The sequence below is a fragment of the Balaenoptera physalus genome, assembly GCF_965194825.1.
Source record: "Balaenoptera physalus genome assembly, chromosome: 3".
Lineage (NCBI taxonomy): Eukaryota > Metazoa > Chordata > Mammalia > Artiodactyla > Balaenopteridae > Balaenoptera > Balaenoptera physalus.
The window spans coordinates 11,162,342-11,180,299 of NC_138890.1; the positions used below are offsets into that span (position 1 = coordinate 11,162,342).

General features: G+C 40.8%; 1 protein-coding gene across 6 annotated transcripts in view; it reads left to right on the plus strand.

Annotated features, from left to right (window-relative positions):
- LOC309658679 (olfactory receptor 10H1-like) overlaps positions 1 to 17,958 on the plus strand; it is a 119,838-nt gene that overhangs the window by 91,795 nt on the left and 10,085 nt on the right. For 4 of the 6 annotated variants that reach the window (XM_082457527.1, XM_082457528.1, XM_082457529.1 and 1 more), the window contains one exon: positions 814 to 921. The gene's annotated coding sequence lies outside the window, so the exon portion shown is untranslated. Of the gene's footprint in view, positions 1 to 813; positions 922 to 2,667; positions 3,843 to 4,961; positions 10,390 to 15,414; positions 15,504 to 17,958 lie in introns of those variants that run through there. The other 2 variants (XM_082457532.1, XM_082457531.1) reach the window with 2 other exon arrangements.

Consider the following 17,958-nt stretch of genomic DNA (forward strand, 5'->3'; position numbering starts at 1 on the left):
TGTATGAAAGTTTTCTAACAATGGGTTTGATAAACAGAAGCCTCTCCATCAACATTAACTTGCTTCTCATTATTGTATCACATTCTCCATTAAAGTGTAAAGTTATAAATCAACATGTGGGGAATGATTGGCCACATGCTCTGAGAGAAGAGTCATGAAAATAACTCCAGTGTTGAAATTAGCACAATTTTATCTCTGAGAAAATGCAAGATCTTTTGAAACTAATGTGACCTGAAGCCTAAAAGCACAAATGCACGAGAGACCTTGAGGCAGATTTCTGGGACAGCAGAAATGATAGTTGTGGAGAATACTTGGAACAGAATACCTTCTCCAAGATGCCAGTATCATTTCCCTGTGACATTAATGATTATAAGCCATCTAGAGATCTTGGGGGCTTTACTGAGCCAGAAAGGAAATGTCTGATGGTTCACATGGGGGTGGCATTTCCCAGCATAGGAAGGCTGTGTCTTCAATAAAACCAGAAGGGCCGTGGGTAGCTAGAGGAGAAGGAGCTGCAGCCACAGCTGAACGCAGGCACAGAGGGCAGCAGGCTGCGGGACCTCACACCAATGGGGGCAAATCTCTGCCCATGCCCAGGGAGCCAGGTGAGCCAAGAGGCCCAGGGCAGAAGTAGATGCCCAGGGCAGGGGTAGATGTCCAGGTCAGGAGTACATGCCCTTCTCAATACCAACGTTCACTCACTGCCTCCCACTCCAGTGAGTGATACAGCCTCATCCCTCCACCGCCCTTGCACGAATTCAGCACTTTTCCCGCGCTGTGCGTGCTGACTCACTCTTGCTCCATTCGCTACAGCACAGCGGGATCAAAAGCTGCCCCAGGATAACCCCTGGAAGATGTTCTGCCTGCCGATGACCCTGAAGCTGCTTCTGTTGTCCTGCTCCTTGGTGCAGTCCTGACTGGAGGAAAGCTGGCAGGGCCAGTGGGAAAGGTGATCAGATAGAACCGGGCCCCCACACCTGGTCTTATTATTTTTTTTTAAGCATCTTTATTAGAGTATAATTGCTTTACAATGGTGTGTTAGTTTCTGCTTTATAACAAAGTGAATCAGCAATACATATACATATATCCCCATATCTCCTCCCTTTTGTGTCTCCATCCCACCCTCCCTATCCCACCCCTCTAGGTGGTCACAAAACACTGAGCTGATCTCCCTGTGCTATGCAGCTGCTTCCCACTAGCTAGCTATTTTACATTTGGTAGTGTATATATGTCCATGCCACTCTCTCACTTCGTCCCAGCTTACCCTTCCCCCTCCCCGTGTCCTCAAGTCCATTCTCAACGTCTGTGTCTTTTTTCCTGTTCTGCCCATAAGTTCATCAGAACCTTTTTTTTTTTTTTAGATTCCATATATATGTGTTAGCATAGGGTATTTGTTTTTCTCTTTCTGACTTACTTCACTCTGTATGACAGACTCTAGGTCCATCCACCTCACTACATATAACTCAGTATCATTTCTTTTTATGGCTGAGTAAGATTCCATTGTATATATGTGCCACATCTTCTTTATCCATTCATCTGTCGATGGACACTTAGGCTGCTTCCATGTCCTGGTTATTGTAAATAGAGCTGCAATGAACATTATGGTACATGACTCTTTTTGAATTATGGTTTTCTCAGGGTGTATGCCCAGTAGTGGGTTTGCTGGGTCGTATCGTAGTTCTATTTTTGGTGTTTTAAGGAACCACCATACTCTTCTCCATAGTGGCTGTATCAATTTACATTCCCACCAACAGTGCAAGAGGGTTCCCTTTTCTCCACAACCCTTCCAGCATTTATTGTTTGTAGATTTTTTGATGATGGCCATTCTGAACTGTGTGAGGTGATACCTCAATGTAGTTTTGATTTACATTTATCTAATGATGACTGATGTTGAGCATTCTTTCATGTGTTTGTTGGCAATCTGTATATCTTCTTTGGAGAAATGTCTATTTAGGTCATCTGCCCATTTTTGGATTGGGTTGTTTGTTTTTTTGTTATTGAGCTGCATGAGCTGCTTGTATATTTTGGAGATTGATCCTTTGTCAGTTGCTTTGTTTGCAAATATTTTCTCCCATTCTGAGGGTTGTCTTTTGGTCTTGTTTATGGTTTCCTTTGCTGTGCAAAAGCTTTTATGTTTCATTAGGTCCCATTTGTTTATTTTTGTTTTTCTGTTTCCATTTCTCTAGGAGGTAGGTCAAAAAGGATCTTGCTGTGATTTATGTCATAGAGTGTTCTGCCTATGTTTTCCTCTAAGAGTTTTATAATGTCTGGCCTTACATTTAGGTCTTTAATCCATTTTGAGTTTATTTTTGTATACAGCATTAGGGAGTGTTCTAATTTCATTTTTTCACATGTAGCTGTCCAGTTTTCCCAGCACCACTTATTGAAGAGGCTATCTTTTCTCCACTGTATATTCTTGCCTCCTTTATCAAAGATAAGGTGACCATATGTGTGTGGGTTTATCTCTGGGATTTCTATCCTGTTCCACTGATGTATATTTCTGTTCTTCTGCCACCACCATATAGTCTTGATTACTGTAGCTTTGTAGTATAGTCTGAAGTCCGGGAGCCTGATTCACTATATTCATCAGTGACATTGGTCAGTAATTTTCTTTTCTTGCAGTATGTTTGTCTGGTTTTGGTATCAGGGTGATGGTGCCCTCATAGAATGAGCTTGGGAGTGTTCCTTCCTCTGCAATTTTTTGGAAGAGTTTGAGAAGGATAGGTGTTAGCTCTTCTCTAAATGTTTGATAGAATTCACCTGTGAAGCCATCTGGTCCTGGACTTTTGTTTGTTGGAAGATTTTTAATCACAGTTTCAATTTCATTCCTTGTGATTGGTCTGTTCATATTTTCTATTTCTTCCTGCTTCAGTCTTGGAAGGTTATACATTTCTAAGAATTAGTCCATTTCTTCCAGGTTGTCCATTTTATTGGCATAGAGTTGCTTGTAGTAGTCTCTTAGGATGCTTTGTATTTCTGCGGTGTCTGTTGTAACTTCTCCTTTTTCATTTCTAATTTTATTGATTTGAGTCCTCCCCCTCTTTTCCTTAAAGAGTCTGGCTAAAGGTTTATCAATTTTCTTTATCTTCTCAAAGAACCAGCTTTTAGTTTTATTGATCTCTGCTATTGTTTTCTTTGTTTCTATGTCATTTATTTCTGCTCTGATCTTTATGATTTCTTTCCTTCTACTAACTTTGGGTTTTGTTTGTTCTTCTTTCTCTAGTTCCTTTAGGTGTAGGGTTAGATTGTTTATTTGAGATTTTTCTTGTTTCTTGAGGTAGGCTTGTATTGCTATAAACTTCCGTCTTAGAACTGCTTTGCTGCATCCCATAAGTTTTGGATCATCGTGTTTTCATTGTCATTTGTCTCTAGGTATTTTTTGATTTCCTCTTTGATTTCTGCAGTTATCTGTTGGTTATTTAGTAATGCATTGTTTAGCCTCCATGTGTTTGTGTTTTTTACATTTTTTCCCCTGTAATTTATTTCTAATCTCATAGCATTGGGGTAGGAAAAGATCCTTGATATGATTTCAGTTTTCTTAAATTTACTGAGGCTTGATTTGTGACCCAAGATGTGATCAACCCTGGAGAATGTTCCATGTGCACTTGAGAAGAAAGTGTAATCTGTTGCTTTTGGATGGAATGTCCTATAAATATCAATTAAATCTATCTGGTCTGTTGTGTCATTTAAAGCTTGTGTTTCCTTATTAATTTTCTGTGTATATGATCTGTCCATTGGTGTAAGTGAGGTGTTAAAGTCCCCCACTATTACTGTGTTACTGTCGATTTCCTCTTTTATAGCTGTTAGCAGTTGCCTTATGCATTGAAGTGCTCCTTTGTTGGGTGCGTATATATTTATAATTGTTATATCTTCTTCTCGGATTTATCCCTTGATCATTATGTAGTGTCCTTCTTTGTGTCTTGTAACATTCTTTATTTTAAAGCCCATTTTATCTGATATGAGTATTGCTGCACCAGCTTTCTTTTGATTTCCCTTTGCATGGAATATCTTTTTCCATCCCCTCACTTTCAGTCTGTATGTGTCCCTAGGCCTGAGGTGGGTCTTTTTTAGACAGCATATATACGGGTCTTGTTTTTGTATCCATTCAGCCAGTCTGTGTCTTTTGGTTGGAGCATTTAATCCATTCAAGTTTAAGGTAATAGATATGTATGTTCCTATTACCATTTTCTTGTTATGGGACTGTTTTTGTAGGTCCTTTTCTTCTCTTGTGTTTCCCACTTACAGAAGTTCCTTTAGCATTTGTTGTAGAGCTGGTTTGGTGGTGCTGAATTCTCTTAGCTTTTGCTTGTCTGTAAAACTTTTGATTTCTCCATCAAATCTGAATGAGATCCTTGCTGGGTAGAGTAATCTTGGTTGTAGGTTCTTCCCTTTCATCACTTTAAATGTATCGTTCCACTCCCTTCTTACTTGTAGAGTTTCTGCTGAGAAATCAGCTATTAACCTTATGGGAGTTCCCGTGTATGTTATTTGTTGTTTTTCCGTTGTTGCTTTCAATAATTTTTCTTTGTCTTTACTTTTCGTCAGTTTGATTACTATGTGTCTCGGTGTATTTCTCCTTGGGTTTATCTGCCTGGGACTCTCTGCACTTCCTGGACTTGGGTGGCTATTTCCTTTCCCATGTTAGGGAAGTTTTTGACTATAATCTCTTCTAATATTTTCTCAGGTCCTTTCTCTCTCTCTTCTCCTTCTGGGGCCCCTATAATGTGAATGTTGTTGCGTTTAATATTGTCCCAGTCTCTTATGCTGTCTTCATTTCTTTTCATTCTTTTTTGTTTATTCTGTTCCATGGCAGTGAATTCCACCATTCTGTCTTCCAGGTCACTTATCCGTTCTTCTGCCTCAGTTATTCTGCTACTGATTCCTTCTACTGTAGTTTTCATTTCAGTTATTGTATTGTTCATCTCTCTTTGTATGTTCTTTAACTCTTCTAGGTCTTGTTAAACGTTTCTTGCATCTTCTTGATCTTTGCCTCCATTCTTTTTCCAAGGTCCTGCATCATCTTCACTATCATTATTCTGCATTCTTTTTCTGGAAGATTGCTTATCTCCACTTCATTTAGTTGGTTTTCTGGGGGTTTAGCTTGTTCCTTCATCTGGTACATAGTCCTCTGCCTTTTCATTTTGTCTATCTTTCTGTGAATGTGGTTTTCCTTCCACGGGCTGCAGAATTGTAGTTCTTCCTGCTTCTGCTGTCTGTCCTATGATGGATGAGTCTATTGAAGGGGCTTGTGCAAGCTTCCTGATGGGAGGGACTGGTGGTGGGTAGAGCTGGGTGTTGCTCTGGTGGGCAGAGCTCAGTAAAACTTTAATCCACTTGTCTGCTGATGGGTGGGGCTGGGTTACCTCCCTGTTGGTTGTTTGGTCAGAGGCAACCCAGCACTGGAGCCTACCAGTGCTCTTTGGTGGGGCTAATGGTGGACTCTGGGAGGGCTCACGACATGGAGTACTTCCCAGAACTTCTGCTGCCAGTGTCCTTGTCCCCACGGTGAGCCACAGCCACCCCCGCCTCTGCAGGAGACCCTCCAACACTAGCAGGTAGGTCTTGTTCAGTCTCCTGTGGGGCCAGTGCTCCTTCCCCTCAGTCCTGATGCACACACTACTTTGTGTGTGCCCTCCAAGAGTGGAGTCTCTGTTTCCCCCAGTCCTGCTGATATCCTGCCAGCAAATCCTGCTAGCCTTCAAGGTCTGATTCTCTAGGAATTCCTCCTCCTCTTTCCGAACCCCCAGGTTGGGAAGCTTGATGTGGGGCTCAGAACCTTCACTCCAGTGGGTGGACTTCTCTGGTATACGTGTTCTCCAGTTTGTAAGTCACCCACCCAGCAGTTATGGGATTTGATTTTATTGTGACTTTCCCCTCCTACTGTCTCACTGTGGCTTCTCCTTTGTCTTTGGATGTGAGGTATGTTTTTGGTGAGTTGCAGTGTCTTCCTGTTGGTGATTGTTCAGCAGTTAGTTGTGATTCTGGTGCTCTCACAAGAGGGAGTGAGCGCACATCCTTCTCCACCATATTGAACCAATCTCCTCCTGTTGGACATTTTGATGTTCTGTTTTGAAAAATGTCTATTTAGTTCTTATTTTTTCATAAGATTGTTTGTTTTTTGTTATTGCGTTGTATGATTGCTTTATATATTTTGGATATGAACTCCTTTTCTGGTAGATGATTTGCAAAATTTTTCTCCAAGTCTGTAGGTTGTCTTTTCATTTTGTTAATTGTTTCTTTTGCTGTTCAGAACCTTTTGAGTTTGATGTAGTCTCATGTTTTGACTTTTGCTTTTCTTGTTTGTGCTTTCAGCATCATATCTGAAAAATCATTGTCAATACCAATGTCAAGGGACTTCTTCCCTATGTTTTCTTTTGGGAGTTTTATGGTATCAGGTCTTCTGTTTAAGTCTTTGATCTATTTTGAGTTAATTTTTCTGAGTGGCATGAAATAGGGGTTCAGTTTCATTGTTCTGCATATATTTATCCAGTTTTACCAACCCTATTTGTTAAAGAGACCATCCTCTGCTCATTGAGTGTTGTTGGATCCCTTGTTGAATATTAGTTGAGCTCGAAAGCTTTTCAGCATGGTTTTCTTGGTCTGTGAACACAATATTAAATAACTCCAAAAAAGCATTTCCTGTTTAATTCTTTACATCCTTCTGATTACACTCTGAGAACATTCTGGTTTGGTGCTACTATGTCTCTAACACTTTTCATATAACATCCTTTAGAAAACGAGAAGGAGTGTCTTGCACTCAAAGCCTTCACTAGGTAAGAGTACTTGCTAGGATTTAAACAATGTTCTTTCATTTTCATGACATTCTCTTTTTACTCTTTTCTTCTGTATCAGTTGGGGTTCAGGTCGGAAAATGAAAAACATACTCTGGCTGTCACCCTTATCTATGTCAAGTGGTTTTGGTTACCAGATGGGACAGGGAGGGGGGAGGGACAAATTAGGAGTATGAAATTAACAGATACAAACTGCTAAACAGAAAATAGATGTGCAACAAGGATTTACTGTGTAGCACACGGTATTATACCCAATATCTTGTAATCACCTCTAATGGAATATAATTTGCAAAAAACACCCCAAATCACTATCCTGTACCTTTGAAATGAACACATTATTGTAAATCAACTATAAAGACGCAGACGTAGAGAATGGACTTAAGGACACGAGGAGGGGGGAGGGTAAGCTGGGACGAAATGAGGGAGTGGCATGGACATATATACACTACCAAATAGATAGCTAGTGAGAAGCAGCCACATAGCACAGGGAGATCATTTCGGTGGTTTGTGACCATTAGGGGGTGGGATAGGGAGGGTGGGAGGGAGACACAAGAGGGAGGGGATATCGGTATATATGTATGCATATAGCTGATTCACTTTGTTATAAAGCAGAAACTAACACACCATTGTAAAGCAATTATACTCCAATAAAAATGTTTAAAAAAATAAGAAAAAACCCAGAATAAGATATCATCTTACACTTGTTATATTGGCTATTATCAAAAAGGCAAGAAACAATAGGTGATGGTGAGAATGTGGAGCAAAGGGATCCCTCATGCACTCTTGTTGGGAATGTAAATTAGTGAAGCCATTATGGAAGAGAATATGGATATTTCTAAAAAAATTAAGAATAGAACTATCATGTGATCCATCTATCCCACCTCTGGGTATTTATCCAAAGAATTGAAAACACTAATTTGAAAAGATGTATACACCTGGATTTTCATCATGGCATTATTTACAATAGCCAAGATATGGAAAAAAACTAAGTGTCCATCAAGGGAGGAATGGATAAAGAAGATGTGAGGCATATATCTATCTATATCTATATCTATCTATCTATCTATCTATCTATCTATCTCACCCATAAAAATTTGTGACAATATTGATGGATCTTGAAGATATTATGGTGAGTGAAATAAGTCAGATGGATAAAGACATATACCATATGATTTCACTCATATATGGAATATAAAAAATTAATAAACAAAGAAAAACCAGAATAAATGCACAAACCAAACCAAACAAAAACAAACACGTAGATACAGAGAACAAAATAGATGTTACCAGAGTGGAAGGAGGGAGGAAGGCAAATGGGGTAAAGGGGTCAACTGTATGATGATGGATAGAGACTAAATTTTTGGTGGTGAGCATGCTGTACATTACACAGAAGTAGAAGTATAGTGTTGCACACATGAAACTTATACGATATTATAAATAAATGTTACCTCAATAAAAATAACTTAAAAAGAAAGGAGACATAAACATAGAAAAACATAAGACATCTGCTTCATGGCTGAATAGCTTGGCCATGTTATTTAACCTCTTTATGCCTTTCTTTCTTTCTTTCTGTCGTAAGAACCTCAGTTTTATTTATTATGAGGATAACACTGTTTGGAACCTGTTTCCTTCTTTGCTTTGACTACTAGGAAACTCAGTTCAAGTTAGAGACCACCTCAAATAACTAATTGGAATGTTATGACAAACACAGTACAATAATCTCGTATACCATACTATTAATCCAATTAAAGTATAAGGTTCAATGGCTTTCAGTATATTCACATAGTTGTGCATCCATCACCACAGTCAATTTTAGAACATCTTCATTACTCCAAAAAGAAATCCATACCCCTTAGCTATTGCCCTTCAACACCCCCCTTCCCCAAGTCCTAGGCAACCACTAATCTACTTTTTGTCTCTATAGATTTGCCTACTCTGCCTATTACAAATTTGCCTAATTTGCCTATTACATATAAATGGAATCATACAGTATGTGGCTGTTTGTGACTAGTATAATTGTTTCAAGGTTCATCCACGTTGTAACATGTATTAATACTTTCCTTTTTATTGACAAATAATATTTCATTGCACAGAGACACCGCATTTTATTTATCTATTCAAAAGTCAATGAACTTTTGGGTTTTTCCCACTTTTTTCTAATATGAATAGTACTTCTATGAACATGAGTGTACAAGGTTTTGTGTGGACATATGTTCTCGTTTCTCTTGGATATACACCTAGAAGTGGAATTGCTGACTCTTATGGTAATTCTATGTTTAACCAATTGAGAAACTGCCACTGTGTTTCCATCTTTGCTTTGAGTGTTTTTATGCCTCTGTTTCTTAAATTTGGAAAATGGGGATGCCATAAGTACCTAGCTCGTACATTTATTGAGAGAATTAATGGCTCACATACATACCTGTTTATATAATTATAATCTTAGAAGACTACCAGGGGAAGAGTAAGTACTGACTAAATCTTAGTTATTATGAACTACTATAACTACCATTATAATAATGTTATATAAATAACATACTATAAATATTTTACTACCACTAAAATTAATTTAGAAAGCTAGAATAATTTTTAAAAGACAACATTACATTGTACAGGAATAGACATATAAAACAGTGGAACAGAATAAGAGTCATGGAACAGACCCATGTATAAATAAACTTATTATATTAAAAAAGGTAACAATGCGAATCAGCAGACTATTCACTGAATTGTGTTGGGAGAATTAGTTAGTCCTTAAAAATAAATTTTACCACAACATGTCTATTACAATGGCTAAAATCCAGAACACTGACAACACTAAATGCTGGCAAGGATGTGGAACCATAGGAACTCTCATTCATTGCTGGTATTGCAAAATTGTACAGCTGATTTGGAGGGCAGTTTGGCAGTGTCTTACAAAACTAAACATACTCTTATTATTATATAATCTAGTAATCACTTTCCTTGGTATTTACCCAAACGAGTTGAATACTTAGGTTCACACCAAAAATTGCACACAGATTTTTAAAATTTTTTTATTTTTATTTTATTTTATTGGGTCTTGTTTTTTATTATTTATTTATTTATTTATATATTTTTTATTGAGGTATACTTGTTTTGCAATGTTGTGTTAGCTTCTAATGTACAGTGAAGTGAAGTTCCCTGTGCTATACAGCAGTTTCTCATTAGTTATCTATTTTATACATATTAGTTAGTGTATATATGTCAATCCCAAACTCCCAATTCATCCCACCACCCCTCTTTCCTCCTTGGTGTCCATACATTTGTTCTCTACATCTGTGTCTCTATTTCTGCCTAGCCAACAATTTCATCTGTACCATTTTTCTAGATTCCACATATATGCATTAATATACGACATTTATTTTTCTCTTTCTGACTTACTTCACTCTGTATGACAGTCTCTAGGTCCATCCACCTAAATGCCCATCGACAGACGAATGGATAAAGAAGATGTGGTACATATATATGATGGAATATTACTCAGCCATAAGAAGGAACGAAACTGGGTCATTTGCACACAGATGTTTATAGCAGCTTTATGCATAACTGCCAAGACCTGAGGGAACCAAGATGTGCTTGGGTAGGTGAATGGATAAATAAAATGTGGTACATCCAGACAATGGTATATTATTCAGCACCAAAAATTTGAGTTATCAAGCCATATAATGGTATATTATTCAGACTCCAAGAAAGTCGAGGAAATCTCCACATTTCAAATGTGAATCTTGAGCAGCTGCAGAGAGACCGAGAAGTCTCTACTGCTAATTCAAGGAAAGAAGTCCCACTATGAGAAATGACCTGCTGTGTTAAAGAGTGACATGGCACATGGGCCAGAGGGTAACTCTTTGTTGAACCACAATACTGAGTGCAGAGCCCAGGGCAAATGTGTATTCCATGGTCACACTGGTTAAATGATCCCCCATGGGCATGAGGGGGGTGGGATTTAAGCTCGAGCATACTTCATAGTACTTATAATTTGTTGAAAATATCTGTATTCAAGAGAATGACAAATACTGTATTATATCCCTTTAAGTGGAATCTTAAAAAGGTACTCGTAAAAATAGAGAGTAGAATGGTGGTTGTCGGGGGCTGAGGGGTGGGGGAATTGGGACAATGTTGTTTAAGGCACAAATTTGCAACCAGTAGATCAACCAGAAGATAAACAAGATCTGGGTGTCAAGAACACAGCACTGTGAGTATAGACAATAATTCTGTATTATCAACTTCAAAGTAGCTAAAAGACTAGATCTTAATTGTTCCCACCCCCCAAAAAAGATACGATAATTAAGTGACATGATAGAGGTGTTAGCTAACACTGCAGTGGTAATCATACTGCAATATATATATATATCACTTCAGCACGTTGTATACCCTAAACTTACACACCATTATATGTCAATTGTATCTCAATTAAAAAATTCCCTTGACAAATTTATAGCATTTCAGAATATGAATTTATGCATTAAAAATAGCAATTTATAATACATAATGGACACTAGTTATGGTGATACCGTTTTGTACAACAATAAATGTAATTAAAATACATAAGTAATAGTCAAATTAGCCAAAGTTTTAGAAAAGAAAATATGCGTATTCATACATAAGTTGAGTAGTAAACTATACATCATTTTCTCTAAAGTTGAGTTCAATCTTTCTCTATACTTGTGTAGTAAAAACATCCCATGTTACCATGCAGTGGGAAGATGCAGAAAAATTTTCAGTCAAACTGAGGATCCCAGAGCATCCTCCTTTGCATAGTATACTGCATGTTTCATGTTACCCCTCAAATACATCATCTCATTACAGCCCTACAATGGGGGATCAGGGTAGACAAACTCACAACTCCACTTGACAGAGGGGAAACTGAGGCTCAAAATTGTTGCATGACTCATCCAAGATCACACAACTTAGAAGGGCCAGGTTTCCAATGTAGGACTTCTTTTCTGATTCCCAGACCACTTCAACCCAATGCTTCACACACCCTTTTCCTACAGTGGGTTTTATGGGTCCCCCATCCCAGGAGGACTAGCCCAGTTTCAAATCAATCACTCCATCATCCTAAGAGCCTTTTAAACCATAGATGGGCAAATGAAGCCCACCATACACTGGAGCGTGCATCCTTGCGACACTGATGTAATATTTCTGTAGATTCAGGACTACTTCGTGATTTTAAAGTTTTGGTCTTGCTGGAGTTCCTGAGTAACTCTTTCACACTGGTGCCGAGATGCTCCCCTCCCCTGGCAGCAAGGAATCTCTAGACAAGAATACAAGCTAGCCTCTTTCATTTTCTTCATTAAAGAGCAACTTGGCCTCTGATCCTATAGGTATCCAAATCAAAAGAGCACCTGGATGTGATTGGGTATGCACAATGAGTCGGGCACCCAATGTCTTCTGCTGACTTATTATGATTCCTTAGGCTATCAGCTTCCTGAGGTCAGGAAGTCTGTCCATCTTGCTCACCATCACACCCAGCACCAACATGGTGCTTGGAAGATACAACTGATTGACATATATTTCTTGGGTGGGCCAGTGCAATCCCCAGAATACTGAACAAACCAAAATGTTGGCTTATAATGTTTACTGTGAGAAACCTCATTGCCATCCAAAGCAGTGGGAAACAGTGTGTGGGAGGCTGTGTTTGGGGTCAGAATGACCTGGTTAAATCTTGCCTCCCATTTTTCCACCTAATTAGATGGACATCTTATAGGTATATTTCACACCTGTGTAAATACTAGGATGTTCAGAGCTGGGACATCTATATGTCACATTAGGTATATCCACTAATAAAGGACTGTTAAACAAATCTTGGTTCATTCATACGTGGAACGCAGGCAGCCATAAAGTCCATTTAATCCTTGGACTTCATCAGCATCCTGCTCTCCCTGGAGATCCCATCTTCTATCATGGTTTTCTGTACCTTGTGCACACAGGTGATCCTCAAATTCTTATCTTTATCCCTATCCAACTGCCTACTCGATATCCCCAAGTGGGTATCTAGGAGGCATCTCAAACTTAACGTGTCCGAAACCTTGGATATTCTTGTTGCCATTATTATCCTTTCTCTTTCTCTCTTCCTCACTCTCTCCCTCCCACCTTCCCTTCTTCTGTCCCTACCTCCCTTCTCTTCTTTCTCTCCTTCTCCATTTCTCTCTTTTCCTCTCCCAACCTCTCTCTTCCCCCCTTCTTCTTCCTCTTCTTCCCCCTTTTCTTCTTCTTCTCCTTCCTCTTCCTCTCCTTCTTCTCCTTCTTTCCCTTCTCCTCCTCCTCCTCCCTCTCCTCCTCCTCCTCTTCCCATTTTTGGGGGTGATGAAAATGATCTAGAACTAGATATAGATGGTGGTTGAATAACATTGTGAATGTGCTAAATGCCAATAAATTGATCACTTTAAAGTGGTTAATTTTAAGTTATGTAAATTTCACACCAAAAATAAAAACAAAACAAAAGCACAACAAAATCCCACAATAGTACTCTTATTTTATGTGTTTGTGTTTGTTCACTTGCCACATGCATACAGAGGTCTGTAAGGATGCCCATCAAATTGATCATTGTGATCGCATGGCCGGCCACTGCATGACTTTTAGCCTGGTTTGCGGCATTTCAATTATTTAACAAGAAGGAACACATATTTGTGTGCTGATTTTTAAAATTTTAAAAAGACATGTAATTGAGCAAATGCCCTGAATGGGCAAGAAAGCGGGTGGAGAGGCATGTCGGGCAGCCTCCTCAGCCGCAGTGGGCAATGGCAGGGCTGCTTTCCTGACGATGTCAGCAGCCAGAGCCCCAAATCCCAAATTTGGAGAGCATTAGACTCTGCTCAAGCCCCTGAGAAGCTCAGGTAATTGACTCACCCCTGTCAGGCAGGGAGGGAGGGAAAGTGAGGACAGTCTCCCTGAGGTTGCCCAGTGCCTCCCAGGGTCCCCAGGGGTCTTGCACACCTTGGGGACCCTGGGAGGGCAAATGCAGAGACAGTGGGACCACAGAGAGGGAAGGCAGCAGGCAGGGAGCAGAGACAGCATAAATAATGGCGGCGTGGCTCAGGTAAGCTCCCCACCCGGCTGGCACGATCAGGGCGGCAGGCTGCTTGCCTTGCAGCTCTCACTTGGAAGGCCCTCAGCTGCAGGGAAACACCAAACTAAGACCTCCAGCTGGAGTGAGGCAGAAGCAGGTGCGGAGTCTGGAGCCCCAGGTGAGACATCTTCCCTCCCTTCCACTTGACCAGGAGAGACCTGGGGAAGCAGCATATGCCACAGACTCAGAGAAGCCACCCTGCTTATAAAACTCCTTGAATTTATGAGGTGGAAGCAGTGGTCGACTTCCTGGGTTCAAAGTAATGTGATGATTGCCTTGCAGGACAAGTGAGGAAACTGAGGTGCAGAGAGAGAAGAGCTACTGCTCTAAGTTACCCTGAACACCCGTCTGACTTTTAACCGCTGTCCCCACTCTGTTCTGGTGAAAAACCAAAGGTGAAATGATTGTCGGGAGGCAGAGAAAAGAGACAAGAGAATTTAGGATGGAGAGGCTCCAGTCACCCGCCGAGGGTGTAAATTATTAGGGAGGCACCAGGGTGGGCAGGTGTGGTGATGGTAAGGAGTCAGGGATGAAAATAGGGAGAAAAAAGGGAGGCAGGAGGTGTCTGAGATGGGAGGGAGGATGCAGAGAGGGGAACCTAAACAGCTTCACTGGGAAGAGAGAGCCAGGTTGGGGGCAGACAGGTAAGGCAAGGTGGAGACAACACAGACCTAGCCTGTGGTTCTCAACCAGGGGCAGTTCTGCTCCCGAGGGGACACTTGACTATGTGTGAGGGTACTTCTGATTGTATACAATTGGGAGATGATACTGGCATCTAGTGGGCAACAGCGACACTGCTCAACATCTTATAATGCACAGGACAGCCCCAGCCACAAGAAATCATCAGCACCTAAAGTTTCTAATGTTCAAGTTGGAAAACTCTGCCCCAGGGGATATGTGTGGACAGGATTTTGTCCATGGGTGGGCTTGGTCCCTGAGTTCCTGGGTGGAGACTGACCCCACTGTGGGTTCCTCTAAGTGCCAGATAGCCAGGTCGCTCTCTCTGGGGCTGTTCAGTTCACTTACAGAGGAACCCGCTAGGTGTTCTCCTGGAGGATCAATGCCGGGACACTTCAGTCTATTTCTCTGCCATCCTGGACTGACACCTATCATAGTTCTAAGGGTTTTTATTTTCCTTAAAAAATTAACAGACTTTACTTCTTGGAGCAGTTTTAGGTTTACAGAAAATTGAGCAGATAGTGCAGGGTATTTCCACATACCTCCTCTCTCCATGCACAGCCTTCTCATTAACATCCTGCATTCGTGAGGTAACTGTGTTAACAGCTGCTGAACCACTATTGACACATTATTATTAACTAAATAACACAGTTTATATGAGGGTTCACTCTTGGTGCTGTACCTTCTACAAGTTTTCGCAAATGCCCAATGTCATGTATCCCCCACTATAGTATCATGCAGAGTTGTTTCACCACCTTAAAAAAAACCGGAGTTCCACCTATTCATCTCTCTCTCTCCTTCTGAATCCCTGACAATCACCAATCTTTTTACTGACTCCACACTTTTGCCTTTTTCCAGAATGAACAGACACCAATCTTACCTGTCTTCTGCATCCCCATCATCCCAGAAGTTGTATATGCAGCCCTGGACCACCTTCCCAAGACACGGTGAGCTCTTGTCTTCTCATAGTTCCTCTCTCTTTCTTTATTGATGACTGTGGATTTTTGTGATCTAATTAATATAGGGAGGGAATGTGTGAATGGTCTGGCATGGTGAAGCCAAGAACTCCCTGGTCCTGGGAGTGGCTCTGACATCCATTAACAGCCACCAGTAAGTGGTGAGTGTAACATGTTAGGAAAAGATAGGCTTAGGGGTCATTCAGATGTAGATTCAGATCCTGGCTCCCCCACTCAGGAGCCATGGTCTCTTGGAGAAGTGTTGTGTCCTCTGTGGGATGCGGCTGTAACTTCCATAAAACAGGGATCATAGCAGGTGCCTCATAATATTGGGGTACAAATTTAATAAGAAATGTATGAGCACAGGTGGCAACATCCAATTAAGAGTAGCTATTCTCATCAAGAACTCAGAATCCAATGCTAGAGACAGTTGCATCTCCAACACGACACATTATAATGATGGTCATGGAAAATATAAAAGCAAGGACTTTTAGACTCACTCAGGAGTTGTTTTGGAAGCACACAGGAATGAATGACTAAATCTCTGTTGGGAAGAGATGTCCAGGAAGGCTGCACAGAGAAAGTGACATTTAACTTGAGTCTTAAAGATAAACAGGTGTTTGCCAGTAGGAAAAGGGGAGGAACAGCTAAGGAATTACAACTGTACTCTGTAGATTATTGGTTCTTAACTGGGGGCAACTTTGCCCCCATTGGGACATTGGCAATATCTGGAGATGTTTTTGGTTGTCACTACTGAGCAGGGAGCTACTAGCCTCCTGGTGGTGAAAAGCAGGGATGCTGGTAAACACCTTAGAGTACACAGGACAACATCCCATAGCAAAGAATTATCTTGCCCCAAATATTGAGAAATCTTACACTGGATGTTGGAGAGCTATGGGAAGCTGAGAGCACAGCCCGCCAGATCCCGGTCTCACCCATTCAGTCTCTTCTTTGAGGCTGTTGTTTCAAAGTCGTTGACTCCGACTCATGCCATCCAGGAACTCAGAGTATCAGGACTGAGTGTGGCCACTGGGGCTACCGTCCTGGGGACATAAGGCAGGTGCTGACCCAGAAGTGAAGGAAAGAAACAAGTGACTGCAAGGGAGGGAGGCCAAGAAACTCTGGAAACCGGTGATGTTTGGGGAATGCAGCCTCCAGGGACGAAAGTGTCTGGTTCCCCCATTTTGTTTTGTTCTCAACCTGTCAGGGCTTGATCTAGGACATGAGCCCATTTAATAGGGCCTTCATTACAGTTTCTTATTTTTTAAATTGTGGTAAAATACACATAAGAGAAAATTTACCATTTTCCCCATTTCGTAACATACAATTAATTCAGCGGCAGTAAATACATTCACGATGTTGTGCAACTACTACCTCTTTCTAGTTCCAGAACCTTCTCAGCACCCACAAAGGAAATCCCATATCCATTAACAGTCACTCTCCATTCTCCCCTTACCCCAGCCCATGGCAACCACTGATATGCTTTTTTTTTTTTAACATCTTTATTGGACTGTAATTGCTTTACGATGTTGTGTTAGTTGCTGCTAAGTGAACTAGCAGCCATAGTTGCTAGTGAATCAGCCATACCTATACATATATCCCCATATCCCCTCCCTCTTGCATCTCCCTCCCACTCTCCCTATCCCACTCCTCTAGGTGGTCACAAAACACCGAGCTGATCTCCCTGTGCTATGTGGCTGCTTCCCAATAACTATCTACTTTACATTCAGTAGTGCATTTATGTCCATACCACTCTCTCACTTCATCCCAGCTTACCCTTCGCCCTCCCCATGTCCTTAAGTCCATTCTCTACATCTGCATCTTTATTCCTGTCCTGCCCCTAGGTACTTCAGAACCCATATATACGTGTTAGCATACGGTATTTGTTTTTCTCTTTCTGACTTACTTCACTCTGTATGACAGACTCTAGGTCCATCCACCTCACTACAAATAACTCAATTTTGTTTCTCTTTATGGCTGAGTAATATTCCACTGTATATATGTGCCACATCTTCTTTATCCATTCATCTGTCGACGGACACTTAGGTTGCTTCCATGTCCTGGCTATTGTAAATAGTGCTGCAATGAACATTGTGGTACATGACTCCTTTTCTTTTTTTTAATACAGCAGGTTCTTATTAGTCATCAATTTTATACACATCAGTGTATACATGTCAATCCCAATCGCCCAATTCAGCACAGCACCAGCCCCACCCCCCTGTGGTTTCCCCCCCTTGGTGTCCAACATTTGTTCTCTACATCTGTGTCTCAACTTCTGCCCTGCAAACCGGTTCATCTGTACCATTTTTCTAGGTTCCACGTACATGCGTTAATATACGACGTTTGTTTTTCTCTTTCTGACTTACTTCACTCTGCATGACAGTCTCTAGATCCATCCACATCTCAACAAATGACTCAATTTCATTCCTTTTTATGGCCGAGTAAT